This window comes from Ranitomeya imitator, chromosome 9 (genome assembly GCF_032444005.1).
Source record: "Ranitomeya imitator isolate aRanImi1 chromosome 9, aRanImi1.pri, whole genome shotgun sequence".
Classification (NCBI taxonomy): domain Eukaryota; kingdom Metazoa; phylum Chordata; class Amphibia; order Anura; family Dendrobatidae; genus Ranitomeya; species Ranitomeya imitator.
Window position 1 is genome coordinate 45,773,076 of NC_091290.1, and position 16,224 is coordinate 45,789,299.

Consider the following 16,224-nt stretch of genomic DNA (forward strand, 5'->3'; position numbering starts at 1 on the left):
AGCCCCTGATGTGCCTAAACATTGGAAAAACCCCACAAGTGACCCCATTTTTGAAACTAGACCCTCTAACGAACTTATTTAGCTGTTTGGTAAGCACTTTGAACCCCCAGGTGCTTCACAGAAGTTTATAACGTAGAGCCGTGAAAAAAATCACATTTTTTTTTTCCACAAAAATGATATTTTAGCCCCAATTTTTTTATTTTCACAAAGGTAACGGGAAAAAATAAACAACTAAAGTTGTTGCACATTTTCTCCTGAATACGCCGATACCCCATATGTGGGGGAAAACCACTGTTTGTGCGCACGGCAGGGCTCAGAATGGAAGGAGTGCCGTTTTGGATTGCAGACTTTGATGGAACGGTCTGCGGGCGTCATGTTGCATTTGCAGAGTCCCTGATGTGCCTAAACATTGGAAAACTCCCACAAGTGACCCTATTTTGGAAACTAGACCCTTTAACGAACTTATGTAGCTGTGTGGTGAGCACTTTGAACCCCCAGGTGGAACAGGGATGGGGGGATGGGAAAGGGTTGGGGAAGGTGCTGCTGCTGTGATCACAGGCCTCACACAGCAGGCAGATGGCAGCAGAGAGCACAGCACAGAGCAGGAAGCTGGATCACTACGCTGAAGCAGGAGGCAGGAGATCGCCGGGTTGATCACACTGGCCACTAATGGATTCCTTCACTCAGCTACACAGAGGGGCTTAGACAACCGCTCTGCATGCCAAATCTGAGAGAAATATGGCGTGCAGGGCGGTGATCGCTATTTTAAATTAACCCCTTTGGCGCTGATTGGCTAGAAGCTATTGTTCAGCCAATCAGCGCCATAGGGGTTAATCAGGTGAGGTGACGTGGTGATCACCCCACCTACTGTGACAGCTGTGATTGGTGCTACGTCACACAGCACCAATCACTGCCTGTCACATTTTTCATTTTTTTTTTCAAACTTTGTCAGCTTTCCTGTGATTGGCTGGTGAAAGTTCACCAGCCAATCACAGCGATCGCCGATGCGGGGGGTGGCGGATCAGCCCCTTGTGGTGACGTGCCTGGGTGGTCTGCTGTTAGAAACAGCAGCCATCCTCACCTGGTCACCGCACGATGCAGCAGTACTAGTACGGCGCATGTCAGGAAGCCAAGGCTGTAAGTGCGGAGATTTCTGCACATGTCGCTCAAACTCGATACTGAATAAATTGCTGTGGTTTGAAAAAAATTGTATTTCTATTTTAATCATTTGCATATCAGTAATGTGTCTATTGATCAGGTAATTTCTATCATTCCACGACTTTTTCCTTCTTTGGTTGCAATTTCAATATTAAGGAGTATATTTACATGTAAAATAATATAAATTGTAGACTACTATTGCACTATCATACATGCATTATTTCAGTGGCTATTCACCCTCCCCATTGGCATTTTTTGTGTTTTACTATCTCACAACCTGGAATTTTACTGTTTTTTGAGGGATTGCATCAGTATATGTGAAGAACATGACTACAGCTGTGAACATTTGGTTTTCTTTGTATTATGAAGCAAACAACAAATAGGACAACATAAATGAATACTTCAATGTGCATAACTAGTCACCCCCCGTAAAAGTAGTACTTTTGTTGAGCCTTCTTTTGTGGCAATTGCAGCGAGCTCGAAGTCGCTTTGGATGTCTCTGAGCTTTCCACATCATGTCACTGGGATTTTTGCCTGTTCCTCAAGGCAAAACTGCTCCAACTCCTTCGGGTTAGATGGTTTCTTCTGGTGAACATCAATCTTCAAGTCTGACCACAGATTCTCAATTGGATTAAGGTCAGGGCTTTAACGAGACCACTCCAAAACAGTTTGGGTATGTGTCCACGTTCAGGATTGCATCAGGATTTGGTCAGGATTTTATGCAGGTAAAATCCTGACCAAATCTGCACCTGAGGTCACTGGCAGGTCACCTGCGCTGTCCTTGCGTTGTTTCTGCAATGTAAGGACATGCTGCGTTCTTAAAAGACGCGCCGCATGTGCGTTTTCGCGGGTCTGCCGCATGTGTCTTTTAATGCATAGTGGAGACGGGATTTCATGAAATCCCCTCCACTATGCTGTAACATCTGGACGCTGCATTTTTGACGCTGCGGCTCAACGCTGCGTCAAAAACACAGCGTTTCTTGAAAGTGAAAACATACCCTTATACATTTCCCCTTAAACCACTTGAGTGTTGCTTTAGCGGTTTGCTTTGGGTCATTGTCTTTTTGGAAGGTGAACTTCCGTCCCAGTCTCAAATCACTGACAGACTGAAACAGGTTTTTGTCAAGAATATCCCTGTATTTCGCATCCATCTTCCTCTCGAATTGGACCATTTTACCTGTCTCTGCTGCCAAAAAAACATCCCCACAGCATGATGCTGGCACCATCATGTTTCACTGTGGGGTTGTTGTTTTTGGGGTGAAAAAATTTATTGGTTTGGCGCCAGACATAGCATTTATCTTGGTGGCCAAAAACTTAAATTTTGGTCTCATCTGACCACAGCACCTTCCTCCATACATATGGGACGTGTCACTAGTGTCTTTTGGCAAACTCAAATAGACCTTACAATTTTTATGTGTTAGTAAAAGCTTTTATTCTGGCCACTCTTCCATAAAGACTGACTCTAGAGTGCAGCCTATTGTGGTTGTATACTCCAGTCTCTGCCTGGGAATTCTGCAGCTCCTTCAGGGTTACCTTTACATGTCTGTGCTGCCTCTCTGATTAATGCCCTCCTTGCCCGGGCTGAGAGTTTTGGAGGTTTGTTGTGGTACCATGTTCTTTCTATTTGATTACAATGGATTTGATGGTGCTCTGGGGGATCATCAGAGATTGGGCTATTTTTTTTATAACCCAACCCTGCCTTGTACTTCTCAAAAACTTGTTTGGAGATTCCCTTGGTCTTCATAGTGTTGTGTGGTTAGTAGTGCCTCTTACTTAATCTTGTTGTGACCCTTCAGAAAAGGGTAAGTGTATAAACTGACCGACATGTGACACTTAGATTTTACACAGGTAGATGTCCTGTTACTAAGAATGGGACTTATGAAGGTAATTGCTTGCACTGGACATTTATAGGAGCTTCATAGCAAAAGGGGTGAATGCATATGCACATGCGAATATTTAGTTATTTGATACCATAAATTTAATTTATGCCCATATTTTTCTCACTTCACCAACTTAGATTATTTAGTGCTGATGCATCACACACAAATCTGATTACAAAAATATTTAAACACAGGTTGTAATGTAGCAAAATAGATAAAAAGCCATGGAAGGGGGGATACGTTAGCAAGCCACTGTTGTATACTGATCAGCCATAACATTAAAACCCACTGGAAAGTGAGTGAGCTTACTTTGTGACAATGACACCTGTCAATCGGTGCAGCATATTAGTCAGCAAATCAAGAGTCAATTCTTGAAGTTGATTTATTAAAAGAAGGAATATTGAGTGAGAAGTGAAGATCTGAGTGACTTTGACAAGAGCCAAATTGTGATGACCTCATGAGGGGGTCAAAGCATCTCCAAAATGACAATTCTTGTGGGGTGTTCCCTGTAAGTACCTACAAACAATAACCCAAACAAGAACGACGGGTAAACTAGGGACAGGGTGATGGGCGCACATAGTGAGGTTATTGCTACGGGTAGGACCATCCTTATTGGGCACACCTTGTCCCGACTAGATGGCTTTCACGCTTTTGTTTAAAAAAAAAAAAAAAAAAAGTCAACTATGTGCTCTGTGTTTTGCATGTGTTTTTACTATTTACTTACTGCAAGGCATCTATTTATTGTTTTTTATTCTAAGTTTTGTCTGTTAATAGCTGTTGTGTGAATATGTACCTGCATCTTATACGAACAGATGCGACCATGTTTGTGGTTTTACCATACATCGTAGCTTATACACTTTTCTCTACCCAAAGGTATTACGATTTAATTTCTCCATCTTAATCTAGGGTACTTTTTGTATTCAGCTTTATTTCCTATAAGATTATTGGCACATTAGGAACCTTGCAGCCACGTGTCGGCGTACCTCTATGGAGCTAATGAGGGTCTGTTACTATACAAATCTGTCACTTTGTAGGGTGATTCATCTTAAGGCTAATCATTTATAACCAAATACTGATTCCTTGTAACTAAGGATTGTGTTTGTTGTGTATAGGCCACCTCCGTAGACTGAATATATACATTGCATTTCTCAAAAAGCTGTAAATAATGGTGGAGATGTGTATAAAATCCACACATCCAGTGTAACCACAGACTACTTGTAACTGTCCTCCATTGCTCCATATAATTGATCACTGAACACCCCCCCATTGTTCTGCTCATCCTCCCCCTTACTTGTATAAAGAGTCCCATTCTTGGTCTATTATAAGGAAATCTTGTAATTTGTGCAGGGGAACATCATCCTCGGAGAGACCAGTCCAGCTGCTAGCATTTTGCGCTACATCATGGATTAACGCTGTAATCTGAGCTTTTCCTTCCTCTACATATTTTGAATTTCAGATTTCTGTTTTTTTGATAGAATCTGTCAAACGCGGTGGATAAAGAAATCTTGGAGATTTTGGTCCCTGACAAACTGAGACAAAGGCTGTAAGTGGATTTTACATTCGATGTGAAGAGGTAGAGAGTGCCGGAGGAAAAGACGTTCATCAAGGAAAAGAATAAAAAGGTATGTAAATGTGTCTATTTATTGCTGCTAAATCGATTTCTTCCTTCAAGTTTAATGCAAATTTAAAGAGCACTCGTAAGATGAATAGATCTGATCCATTGTTCATTCTTTCATTGTCTCTTTAAAAACATATTTTTCAGCACTTTTTTCAAGTGTTTGCCATATCTTCAAGAGATGAACAAAATAGCAGATGCCACTTTCAAACTTCAATCTGTGGTTCGAATCCCTGAAAAAATATCTATCACCAGTCTGGGACTGTCCTTTTCATAAAAAAGAACAACAACAAAAGGGTGCAGCCTCAGACTGGTGAGTTTTCTTATTACCAAAAGGGGTCCCTAATGCCCCCCACTTTCTAGAAAAAGTTGGGTTCGAACTTTTAGGTTGTGGGATCCTGTGATGGAGAGCTGTATTCCACAACCCTCCGTGGCCATGCTTGCTGGCTCTTTGCACTAACCCGCATCCTTTACTAAGCAACTCTCGAAAGGTCGAAAGGTAAGGTGGTCTGCGGAGGGTTGTGGGATGCCGCTCTGCATACCAGGTTCTGACAACCCAGAAGTTTGGACAGGAGATTTACAAGACAGTTGGGTCTTTTAGGGGGTCCATTACAAACCTTTCCGACCACTTTTGCTAATAAGTGATATTTAGAAAAAATATTAGTCTGATGTTGCCCAATCGTTTCTTTAATAAACAGCGCTGCCCCAGATTGGTAACAAGTATTCTTTAACACTAGGACTACTGGACTCGTGAACCCTGACTAGAACTACTGCAAGAAAGTAGTCAAAATGACTATACCAGTAGTCCTAGTGTTAAGGTCCCCACACATTAGAATAAGGTCATCTAGACCAGGCAATATCAGTAGGATCAGCTGAAGGCCTAATGTGGTGCCTCTTCAAGCCGTGGCCGGAGAAGTCAACGGCTCTCTCATAGAGATCACAGGATCACTCAGCAAAGCAAATTCTTCCTGTGTGTTAGGGAAGTTGGAAGAGAAAGTTGGCGGCTGAATGATCAGTCAATACCTATCTAATGTATATGGGGGCCTATAATGAAGGAACGTTGAGGAGCATTCTGTCAGATGGCACCATTTTTACCATTTTCAAGAACGGTAGTACAGCTTAAAATGGTAAACATTTATAGCATATTATCAGTATATCTCATACAATTCGTACAAAAACACCTTCCTTTCTTGAGTACTGAACATTGGGTCAGGAAACACCGCATTTTTGTAATATATGAATCTTACATATGGAACCAAAGAACCTCAGAATGTCAGTCATGTACATCCACATATCCAGAGAAAATGACCCCAAAAACAAATACCACTAAGCACGGTGCCATAACATACTGGGTAAAGCGGAGGAATATTTGTGCTTTATGGGGCTTTGTCCAATCTATAACAATGGCATCAGAGATTCTGATATTCTGCCCACCGTAATCACTTGTGTGGAGAAGGCACAGCTCTGTTCAATCACCAGCAAAATGATATCCTCTAGAGCCAAGGTACAAGCCTTTGATTGCAGCGCACAGCCATGTCCGGGGTGGACTGAAAGCGCAGGTCATTGGTGAAGATACATATGCTTGTCTCGAAGCTGCAAGTGTGTTTTAGTAACGTCTGCATTGCAATACTTTCTTATTCTTTTTATACCAATGTTATGTAAGAAGACAAGATGCCATTCCAACTTTCTTTCCTTAAAGCCTGGGCATTGGTGCTCTTTACATTTATGCTCCTCAGCCATATACTTTAAATTGTGTCATGATGGGAAGTCATTCTATGAAGATGTTCACTTTGTGGATAAAGCTAAAATGCAGAGTGAATGATTTTAATAAATCAATAAATAAATGAGAGGTTTTTTTTATAGTCTCATATGGATATATATATATTCTTGGTTGTTGTTTCTTGTCCAGTGAGCTTTGTTAAAGCAGAACTGTCACTAAATTACACTCTACAAACTGGGTACACAGTACAATAGATCTATTAGACCTCATGAGGCTGGTGTAGTTACTTTGAAAATCCAAGTCATGATGGCTGTATAATCGTGATATCACAAGGAGCTTATTATCCAGGTCATAAAGGGATACATTTAATAACCGGCTTATAAAAGAGATTACAGTCATGACAGGGGATTTCAAAAGTTTTCATAAGGTCTTAGGACCCGTGATACACATTAGACAGCTGCCTCTATCTCTCGTACTCCCCCATACACAAGAAATCTATGCTTGGCGAAGCACTTTTATGTTCTCAATGAGAGAGTGGCTGTCCAAGGGAAAAAAAATAATTGGCTACTGAAATTCAGCACGCCGGATCCTTATGTGCCCCAAAATCAACTGCCTGGGGCCCATCGGGAGGTCCCCTTACACATTGGACTGTTGGCTGAACCCGCCTATATGGGGATGGGTTTTCTAAGGACACCTGAGTGCCACCACATATATGGTTCTTGCACATTGCTCCCTATCTGTCTCAGTCTGATCATGATGATACTACAACTCTCAACATTTCCTGACAGCTGCATAGAATTGGTGCATGATAAATGGATGGTTTTCTCAAAATCATAAGTCTGCATATTATTTTGTCTCCATGTTTGCAGTACTTCTCACAAGGAAATCAAATATTTATTGATACAAAAATATAGCTAAAATAGATGTGAGGTTTCATCAGATTAGTACAATTAATACTTTAATATCCTTTTATCATATGCCTTCAAATTACCATCTGGACTGGAATGTCTCTTAAAGAGGAATGCCCCCCGTATGAGCTGCTACATGCAGACTATTGGGTGACGTGACCCATCATTGCTTACAAGTTTCTATAAACTTTGATAGCATTTTTTGCCATAGGCAATATTCCACAGCTTGCACTTGCACAGGTCATGCAGTACACAAATGTACAAGGCAATACCTATTCTATAACATAAGTGTTGTGAATTCTGTGATCAAGCTCCCTCCTGTGGTCACGAGTGGTACTGCGGCTTCTGAGTTTCCTTCCTCAGGTGATGAGGTTAAGTCGTTAGGTGCTGCTCTATTTAACTCCACCTAGTGCTTTGATCCTGGCCTCCAGTCAATGTTCTAGTATTGGTCTTGCTTCCTCCTGGATCGTTCCTGTGGCCTGTCTGCTCAGCATAAGCTAAGTTCTGCTTGTGTCCTTTTGTTGCTATATTTTCTGTCCAGCTTGCTTTTTTGGTTCTGCTTGCTTGCTGGAAGCTCTGAGACGCAGAGGGAGCACCTCCGTACCGTTAGTCGGTGCGGAGGGTCTTTTTGCCCCTCTGCGTGGTTGTTTGTAGGTTTTTGTGTTGACCGCAAAGCTATCTTTCCTATCCTCGGTCTATTCAGTAAGTCGGGCCTCACTTTGCTAAATCTATTTAATCTCTGTGTTTGTATTTTCATCTTAACTCACAGTCATTATATGTGGGGGGCTGCCTTTTCCTTTGGGGAATTTCTCTGAGGCAAGGTAGGCTTATTTTTCTATCTTCAGGACTAGCTAGTTTCTCAGGCTGTGCCGAGTTGCATAGGGAGCGTTGAGCGCAATCCACGGCTACCTCTAGTGTGGTTTGATAGGTTTAGGGATTGCGGTCAGCAGAGTTTCCACGTCTCAGAGCTCGTCCTATGTTTTGTGGTTTTTGTCAGGTCACTTGTGTGCTCTGAACTTCAAGGTCCATTGTGGTTCTGAATTACCTATTCATAACACATAAGATCTTTTTATGTCTGTAAAATAAGCAAAAAGCCTCTTCAAAGAGGAAGAGGATAGGGACTCTTGTACCATCTGTCAACTCTTTTAAAGAGGGTCTCCATATGACTTTGGATTAGAAACTGATTTATCTGTTTGCCAAGTTGGTGTATGAGAATTGGAACATTTCATGGCCTATAAGTCTCCTTACATCAACTTGGCACTCTCAACAAGCAGAAACTTTTCTCTACATCAGTGCAAAGCAAGAGAACTGATTTTGCTGGGTGAGAGACCTCTGATAAGGGGTCTGAGGGATACAATTTCTCCTTGTGGAGAAAGTAGCAAGTTGGTGAATGATAATTGAAATATTTCATGGCCTATAAGTCTCTTTACATCGACTTGGCACTCTCCACAAGGAGAAACTTTATCCCTTGGAGCTCCTCTCAGTGGCCTCTCACCCAGCCAAATCAGTTCTTCTGCTTTAAAGAGGCTTTTTGCATATATAAAGTGAACCTGCCACCAGCTTTGGCTGATAAGAGATACGGCCATCACATTTCAGAGCTGATATACAGTATTCTATAATGCTGTTTGTCAGTCCCCAACCTGACCAGCAAGAGAAATAAAATAAGTTTTATTATACACACCTGCGGGGCGGTCCGATCCGATGGGCGTCATTGGTGTTGGTTCCCTTTAAATTCCCAGTGGACCATTGACTGGCATAGAATTCTCCTTAAGCTGACTTGATGCTTTCTATGAGGGGAAGATGTTCCCTATAAAATAAGCACGGTTCTTGGCTGAATTGATTGGTTTGGGACGCTGTTCACATCACCATACGGTAATATATCAGTTTTGCCAGACGCCGACCTCTTACGTATGTCACTGTATAGCTATACAGGGGATATGTCAGTCGTTGGCCACAATTCCGTCTGTAGGTGTCCTGTAACCACATTTCTATACATATATTGGGGCTCAGCAGGATTGACGGACCAAATAATATCAGATTGCAATTCCAGATAAAACATAACGTAAGCCGGATGGTAAATGGTACTGGCTAGATTGTGTCTGATAGAAGTGTGAGGAGTTCTCCTGACCTCCGGCCACATTTCTCCATAATTATATTTTAGATTGCATTTCTCAAGATTTTAACAGATGGATTGTACATTAAAAGTGACTTAAACTTGTTAAGGTCTCATTTACCATCTCCTTGAGATAATCTGTGATTTTCACATTAGTATCCATGGCCGCCGCGCTGCAACACGTCATCGGTTTTGACATGGATCACATTGCATAATTCCAGATAACATACAACAAGGCCAGCCCTTGGGAGATTAATGGGGTTAATTTGGCTGTGCTGTCTATTTGTATGTGGTGGGGAAATGACTGCGTAAAGTCCCTCCAGCCTCGTATAAATTGTATTTGTTATTTTTGTATAAGTGGATTGAAATCCAATATACAAAAGGTGTTTAGATTGAAAATCCATTTTCATGTGTAATGCGTATTATTGAATTAATTTCTAAACATATCGGAGTTCATGAACTTGGATTTACATAACTGAACTTTTGCATAATCGTTTTTTTTTTCCTTCCAAAATTCCTTCTATTTGCTTGTAACAGCTGTTACTGAATACAGACAGACAAATGTAAGTATATTACTGGTGCATAGAGCTATTAAAACATGAAACCGGGACGCTAAATATCTCTATATTGTCATGCACCACTGAAGTCAAGCACGTTACTGGAGATAAAAACAGTAGTTAGTAAAAGTGATTGTAATGGCTAAATGGAATAATAAAATTGTTATATTTGTAAATGTCATTGAGAAATTGAAGTTCATTTGGGCTGTGCCCACAGACTGAAGACAACCCAAGTGCTTGATGAAGGCCAAAACTTTGATTTTTCTGACTCAATAAAGTTACCTAAGGCCTCTTTCACACGTCAGTGTGTCCAGTACGTGTGGTGGCAGTTTTCACACGTACCAGAGACACTTACACACGTAGACCCATTCAAGTGAATGGGTCTGTGCACATGTCAGTGTCTTTCTATGGACCATGTGTCTGTGGGCAAAATACCCTGACATGTCCGTTTTTTAACAGCAGCACGCACTGCAAAACATCCCTCACGAGTGCACACTGATTACTCACGGATGACATCCGTGTGTCATCAGTGTGACACGTACCAGCGCCTGGGAAGCAGCGGTACAGTTAGCGCTGTTCCACGGTGCCAGGTGCTGAAGACAGCTCTCATCATTCTCCCCTACTCTGCTGACGATCAGCTCGAGCAGGGGAGAATGTTGAGCGTTATATTCAACTGATAACAGCGAGAGCAGGCGGCAGCTGATGGGAGTATTCATCAGCCGCTGCATGCGCTATAAATAAATTTACTAAACAGTGTGAGATCCCCTGTATTTTTGATAACTAGCCAGGCAAAAGTGACAGCTGCGGGCTGCAACCCTCAGATGTCAGCTTCAGCAAGCTTGGTTATCAAGAATAGAGGGATCCCCAGGCTGCTTTTTTTAAATTTTAATTATTTAAATAATTTTAAAAACGGCGTGGGGTCCCCCCTCTTTTTTGACAACCAGTCTTGCTAAAGCAGACAGTCCCAAGCTGTCTATCTGAAATCAAAACAAAACACAATATTCCATTTTTATTTAACCCCTTAGTGACAGAACCAAGTTTGTACTTGGTTTTTACAATTCTGACCACTGTCACTATATGAGGTTAAAACTCTGCAACACTTCAACGGATTCCACTGATTCTCAGACTGATTTTTTTTTCATGACATATTGTACTTCCTGTTAGTGGTAAAATTTATTCAATATGTCTTGCGTTTATTTATGAAAAAGCGGAAATTTAGCAAAAATGTTGAAAATTTTGCAATTGTCAAACTTTTAATTTTTGTGCCCTTAAATCAGAGAGTTCTATTACACAAAATAGTTGATAAATAACATTTCCCATGTCTGCTTTACATCAGCACAATTTTGGAAACAATTTTTTTTTTCTTAGGACGTTTTTCCAACAAAATTTTCAAAACCATTTTTTTTAAGTACCAACTCACATTTGAAGTTAGTTTGGGGGGTCAATATGACAGAAAAGACCCAAAAGTGACACCATTCTAAAAACTGCACCCTTCAAGGGGCTCAAAACCACATTCAAGAAGTTTATTAACCCTTCAGGTGCTTCACGAGAACTAAAGCAATGTGGAAGAAAAAAAATGAACATTTGACTTTTTTTCACACAAAATTTACTTTAGACCCAAACTTTTTTTTATTTTAACAAGGGTAACCAGGGAAAATTGACCACAAAATTTGTTGTGCAATTTATCCTGAGTACACCGATACCCCATATGTGGGGGAAAACCACTGTTCGGGTGCTGGAATCAATGGCGGGCTCCATGTAGCGTTCGGGGACCCCCTGATGTACCTAAACAGTAGAAACCCCCCAATTCTAACTGCAGCCCTAACACAGCCCTACCGTTGACACTATTCCCAACCGTATCCCCAACACAACCGTATCCCCTACACAACCCTAACACTACCCTAACCCCCACACCATAACCGTAACCCCCACACCACAACCGTAACCCCAACACCCCAACCGTAACCCTAGCTCCAACCCTTACCCTGGCTCTAACCCCAACCCTAATGGAATATGGAAATAAATACTTATTTTATTTTATTATTTTTCCCTAACTGGGGGTGATAAAGGAGGTTTAATTTACTATTTTTTTTATTTTGATCACTGTGATAGACACTATCACAGTGATCAAAATTAACTAATAGGAAAAATCTCCAACTAATAGGAAAAATCTCCTATTGTTGCCGGGTGCCAGCCGGCAGATCTCGGCGGGCGTACTGCGGATGCGCCTGCCATTTTTTTCCTGGAAGAAGATGCTGAAGGCCGGGGGACAGAGCCGGAGGGTCCAGGGACACCGGAGGTACCGGGTGGGGTTCGGGGGACTCCATTTCTCTCTCCTCTGGTATGCTAGCTCTTATCAGAGGAGAGAGAAATAAATGGGAAATCAGACTTTTTTTTTGTGGTGACCATTATTCGGTGAATAACGGCGATTGCAACACTGGGGACGGTAAAAACCGACCTGAATCATGTTTTCCGGGGTCTCAGCTACCCCCGGTAGCCAAGACGTCTGAGATTTTCCTATGCTGGGGGGCACTATACCCTTATTTCTCAGCGGCGTTAAAAAGCATCGCTGAGGAATAAGTACCCTTAACTGCCGCCGTTAAATGGAGTATCGGCGGTCGTTAAGGGGGTAAAAATAAACACCGTTATCCTCACAGTGAACTTGCTGAACTGCTGTGAACTCAGTAATTTTTTCTCACGGTGCTGAGGTCACCATAGTTCAGCCCGGCTGGGAACGCCGCCTCAATGACCCACACTAATCTCAGTGAGATCACAGCAGCTCATTCATCACAGCCTGAACAGTCGCATCTTGGCAAAACAGAACCTGTTCCAGGTTAAAAAAAATTTTTATCTTATTTTATTCTTTTTGCTCCCCTTATTTTTTTATTTTTAAATCTGCCATACGGTTGAAGAGTTATGTACTGTTTTATTTAAATATACTTTTTATGGTCTAAATAAAAAGACCATACATATACAGATTTATAAAAAAATAAATAAACAAAATGAAAATAGAAATTGGTATGCTCATCAGGAGGCGTGGAAATAAAATTATGATCAAAAACTTCCCACTTTTGACCTGGTGACGGGTCTTCTTTAACTGTTTTGTATAAGTATTCATAACCCCCTCCCAGTTTGTAGATATTGCCCAATAGCAAATAATAAGGGTGCAATCAGAAAGCCATAGAAAACAGATCACGATTGGACAGCAATGATCGGACTGGCCGGCAGCACTCCCGACCTGAGCGTGACCGCCTCATAGCAATACATGCATCTCTCACACTCGGGATTTGAGACCCACCGGCCAGTCCATGTATTGTGGTCCGATATCGGTCCAATTTATACTGCCGTCTGACTGCGCCGTAAAAAAGGACAATGTAACGTCTGGTAGCATTGTCATAGAGCGATATAGTGCTTGTGTTTGACAAATGTGTATAAATACATATTGGCAGTGAGCAAGTTTGCATATCTACAGCTAGGGATGTGATGATCGTTAGCCTTATCCTTCAGCAATAATATTTAACATGTGATTTGTCATTTACGTTGGTCACTGATTGAAAATTGCTTTGGCTCAGTGTAAACATTAGTTATGAATTTGCTAATTGAAATTTCATTAAAATTCTTCAAATAAATTTGTGATCAGACTTCTTGCTGCCCAGCACGGAGCTGATCTGTAAAGGGCTTTATCTGCTGCCCTGAAAGTGTTAATTTGCACAGCTAGTTGGCTTTGGGAGCGGATTACATGGCGCTCTGATGGATGTCCTGTCTCCTCTGTACAGATGATGACTCTGTACTGTCTTTTGACTCTAAGCTTTAACGTCAGTAAGATAAATCAACGGGATCAAAGCGAGTTATGCGTTAACATGCAATAGAAATCCCTCTCTTCCCCTCCCCGCTGCGCGCACCAATACTGTACAACTTCTGTCATCCCTATAATAGGGATATATTCTTACTAACGCTTCCTATTGTCCTCCACTGTAAGTACCATCTAGCGGACATTTTCTTGTTTATTATTTCTGCCACTTGCAAGCATTTATTACATCTGATCGTTCACTGTCAGCTCCCTGGTCACCTTTTTAGTTTTATCTTTGACTTTTCTACACATTAGAAGATTCCTACTGAAGTGGGAAAAATTCTGCTTACTGAAATAAAGGTACATGGCTGATGAATGAATGTGAAAGTTGCTTTCTAAGCTGTCTGTGACACCTTTTATGTGATTTCTAGTTATTTTTTTAAAACCTTTTCTTCCTTTTCTTTCTGCTGGATTCAAAAATTGAGCAGAAAATGATGCATTATGTGGTACCAGTTGACATAAATTTGTGTGAGTCAAAAATACAGTCCTGTTACACTTGCTCTATTAGAGTATTTATTTATAAAAGAGGGCACTTTCAGATCCTGAAAGTGGCGCTAACTCTGGCCTTCTATTTGTGTATTACATGTACTCCTGAGAGTGGCGCTCACTCTGGCTGTCCATTTGTGTATTACATGTACTCCTGATAGTGGCGCTCACTCTGGCCTTACATTTGTGTATTACATGGACTTCTGAGAGTGGCGCTCACTCTGGCCCTCCATTTGTTTATTACATGGACTCCTGAGAGTGGAGCTCAGTCTGGCCTTCCATTTGTGTATTACATGGACTTCAGATAGTGGCGCTCACTCTCTCCATCCATTTGTGCATTACTTGGACTCCTGAGAGTGGCGCTCACTCTGGGCATCCGTTTGTGTATTACATGTACTCTTGAGTGTCGCTCACTCTGGCCTTCCATTTGTGTATTACATGGACTTCAGATAGTGGCGCTCACTCTCCATCTATTTGTGTATTACTTGGACTCTTGAGAGTGGCGCTCACTCTGGCCTTCCATTTGTGTATTACATGGACTTCTGAGAGTGATGCTCACATTTGCCATCCATTTGTGTATTACATGTACTCCTGAGAGTGGCGCTCACTCTGGCTGTCCATTTGTGTATTACATGTACTCCTGATAGTGGCGCTCAATCTGGTCTTCCATTTGTGTATTACATGTACTGCTGAGAGTGGTGCTCACTCTGGCCGTCCATTTGTATATTACATGGACTCCTGAGAGTGGCGCTAACTCTGGCCGTCCATTTATGTATTACATGTACTCCTGAGAGTGGTGCTCACTCTGGCTGTCCATTTGTGTATTACATGTACTCCTGAGAGTGGGGCTCACTCTGGCTGTCTATTTGTTTATTACATGTACTCCTGAGAGTGGCGCTCACTCTGGCCTGCCATTTGTGTATTACATGTACTCCTGAGAGTGGCGCTAACTCTGGCCTGCCATTAGTGTATTACATGGACTCCTGAGAGTGGCGCTCACTCTGGCCGTCCATTTGTGTATTATATGTACTCCTGAGAGTGGTGCTCACTCTGGCCGTCCATTTGTTTATTACATGTACTCCTGAGAGTGGCGCTCACTCTGGCCGTCCATTTGTGTATTACATGTACTCTCCTGAGAGTGGCGGTAACTATGGCCGTCCATTTGTGTATTACATGGACTCCTGAGAGTGGCGCTCACTCTGGCCTTCCATTTGTGTATTACATGGACTCCTGAGAGTGGCGCTCACTCTGGCGTTCCATATGTGTATTACATGAAGTTCTGAGAGTGGCGCTCACTCTGGCCTTCCATTTGTTTATTACATGTACTCCTGAGAGTGGCGCTCACTCTGGCCGTCCATTTGTGTATTACATGTACTCTCCTGAGAGTGGCGGTAACTATGGCCGTCCATTTGTGTATTACATGGACTTCTGAGAGTGGCGCTCACTCTGGCCTTCCATTTGTGTATTACATGGACTCCTGAGAGTGGCGCTCACTCTGGCGTTCCATATGTGTATTACATGAAGTTCTGAGAGTGGCGCTCACTCTGGCCTTCCATTTGTGTATTACATGGACTCCTGAGAGTGGCGCTCACTCTGGCCTTCCATTTGTGTATTACATGTACTCTCCTGAGAGTGGCGGTAACTATGGCCGTCCATTTGTGTATTACATGGACTCCTGAGAGTGGCGCTCACTCTGGCCTTCCATTTGTGTATTACATGGACTCCTGAGAGTGGCGCTCACTCTGGCGTTCCATATGTGTATTACATGAAGTTCTGAGAGTGGCGCTCACTCTGGCCTTCCATTTGTGTATTACATGGACTCCTGAGAGTGGCGCTCACTCTGGCCTTCCATTTGTGTATTACATGTACTCTCCTGAGAGTGGCGGTAACTCTGGCCGTCCATTTGTATATTACATGGACTCCTGAGAGTGGTGCTC

At 42.1% G+C, this 16,224-nt stretch overlaps 1 protein-coding gene across 5 annotated transcripts in view; it reads left to right on the top strand.

Annotated features, from left to right (window-relative positions):
• TSPAN4 (tetraspanin 4) overlaps positions 1 to 16,224 on the top strand; it is a 708,534-nt gene that overhangs the window by 38,679 nt on the left and 653,631 nt on the right. For all 5 annotated transcript variants that reach the window (XM_069740222.1, XM_069740224.1, XM_069740221.1 and 2 more), the window contains exon 2: positions 4,514 to 4,660. The gene's annotated coding sequence lies outside the window, so the exon portion shown is untranslated. The remainder of the gene's footprint in view (positions 1 to 4,513; positions 4,661 to 16,224) is intronic.